The following is a 2,500-nucleotide window of genomic DNA, read 5'->3' as shown; positions in this document are numbered from 1 at the left end:
ATGGGGCTTTCGTATAGCAGGGACGGTGCTGCCTCACGCTTCGCTCGCTGTCCGCCGCTCGCCGCTCGCTCGCACAGCCAAAAATGGCCAGTTTTGGCCCGTTTTTGGGCTGTTTTGGCCAGTTTTTGGCCTGTTCTTGCGTGGTGCGGTGACCGTCGTGAGCGGAGCAAAACGTCAGCCATCTCAGCACCCTGGAACCCCCCGGGTGGCACAGGGCTGGATGGGGCTTTCGTATAGCAGGGACGGTGCTGCCTCACGCTTCGCTCGCTGTCCGCCGCTCGCCGCTCGCTCGCGCAGCCAAAAATGGCCAGTTTTGGCCCGTTTTTGGGCCGTTTTGGCCAGTTTTTGGCCTGTTCTTGCGTGGTGCGGTGACTGTCGTGAGCGGAGCAAAACGTCAGCCATCTCAGCACCCTGGAACCCCCCGGGTGGCACAGGGCTGGATGGGGCTTTCGTATAGCAGGGACGGTGCTGCCTCTCGCTTCGCTCGCTGTTCGCCGCTCGCCGCTCGCTCGCACAGCCAAAAATGGCCAGTTTTGGCCCGTTTTTGGGCAGTTTTGGCCTGTTTTTGGGCTGTTCTTGCGTGCCGCGGCGACCGTCGTGAGCGGAGCAAAATGTCAGCCATCTCAGCACCCTGGAACCCCCCGGGTGGCACAGGGCTGGATGGGGCTTTCGTATAGCAGGGACGGTGCTGCCTCACGCTTTGCTCGCTGTCCGCCGCTCGCCGCTCGCTCGCGCAGCCAAAAATGGCCAGTTTTGGCCCGTTTTTGGGCTGTTTTGGCCAGTTTTTGGCCTGTTCTTGCGTGGTGCGGTGACTGTCGTGAGCGGAGCAAAACGTCAGCCATCTCAGCACCCTGGAACCCCCCGGGTGGCACAGGGCTGGATGGGGCTTTCGTATAGCAGGGACGGTGCTGCCTCACGCTTCGCTCGCTGTCCGCCGCTCGCCGCTCGCTCGCGCAGCCAAAAATGGCCAGTTTTGGCCCGTTTTTGGGCTGTTTTGGCCAGTTTTTGGCCTGTTCTTGCGTTGCGCGGTGACCGTCGAGAGCGGAGCAAAACGTCAGCCATCTCAGCACCCTGGAACCCCCCGGGTGGCACAGGGCTGGATGGGGCTTTCGTATAGCTGGGACGTTGCTGCCTCACGCTTCGCTCGCTGTCCGCCGATCGCCGCTCGCTCGCGCAGCCAAAAATGGCCAGTTTTGGCCCGTTTTTGGGCTGTTTTGGCCAGTTTTTGGCCTGTTCTTGCGTGGTGCGGTGACCATCGAGAGCGGAGCAAAACGTCAGCCATCTCAGCACCCTGGAACCCCCCGGGTGGCACAGGGCTGGATGGGGCTTTCGTATAGCAGGGACGGTGCTGCCTCTCGCTTCGCTCGCTGTCCGCCGCTCGCCGCTCGCTCGCGCAGCCAAAAATGGCCAGTTTTGGCCCGTTTTTGGGCCGTTTTGGCCAGTTTTTGGCCAGTTCTTGTGTTGCGCGGTGACCGTCGAGAGCGGAGCAAAACGTCAGCCATCTCAGCACCCTGGAACCCCCCGGGTGGCACAGGGCTGGATGGGGCTTTCGTATAGCAGGGACGGTGCTGCCTCTCGCTTCGCTCGCTGTCCGCCGCTCGCCGCTCGCTCGCGCAGCCAAAAATGGCCAGTTTTGGCCCGTTTTTGGGCTGTTTTGGCCAGTTTTTGGCCTGTTCTTGCGTGGTGCGGTGACCATCGAGAGCGGAGCAAAACGTCAGCCATCTCAGCACCCTGGAACCCCCCGGGTGGCACAGGGCTGGATGGTGCTTTCGTATAGCAGGGACGGTGCTGCCTCTCGCTTCGCTCGCTGTCCGCCGCTCGCCGCTCGCTCGCGCAGCCAAAAATGGCCAGTTTTGGCCCGTTTTTGGGCCGTTTTGTCCAGTTTTTGGCCAGTTCTTGTGTTGCGCGGTGACCGTCGACAGCGGAGCAAAACGTCAGCCATCTCAGCACCCTGGAACCCCCCGGGTGGCACAGGGCTGGATGGGGCTTTCGTATAGCAGGGACGGTGCTGCCTCTCGCTTCGCTCGCTGTCCGCCGCTCGCCGCTCGATCGCGCAGCCAAAAATGGCCAGTTTTGGCCCGTTTTTGGGCCGTTTTGGCCAGATTTTGGCCAGTTCTTGTGTTGCGCGGTGACCGTCGAGAGCGGAGCAAAACGTCAGCCATCTCAGCACCCTGGAACCCCCCGGGTGGCACAGGGCTGGATGGGGCTTTCGTATAGCAGGGACGGTGCTGCCTCTCGCTTCGCTCGCTGTCCGCCGCTCGCCGCTCGCTCGCGCAGCCAAGAATGGCCAGTTTTGGCCCGTTTTTGGGCCGTTTTGGCCAGTTTTTGGCCTGTTCTTGCGTTGCGCGGTGACCGTCGAGAGCGGAGCAAAACGTCAGCCATCTCAGCACCCTGGAACCCCCCGGGTGGCACAGGGCTGGATGGGGCTTTCGTATAGCAGGGACGGTGCTGCCTCTCGCTTCGCTCGTTGTCCGCCGCTCGCCGCTCGCTCGCGCAGCCA

The sequence above is a fragment of the Musa acuminata genome, unplaced genomic scaffold (genome assembly GCF_036884655.1).
Source record: "Musa acuminata AAA Group cultivar baxijiao unplaced genomic scaffold, Cavendish_Baxijiao_AAA HiC_scaffold_216, whole genome shotgun sequence".
Taxonomy (NCBI): Eukaryota; Viridiplantae; Streptophyta; class Magnoliopsida; order Zingiberales; family Musaceae; genus Musa; species Musa acuminata.
The sequence above is the reverse complement of the archived record's forward strand: the minus strand, read 5'-3'. Positions refer to the sequence as shown.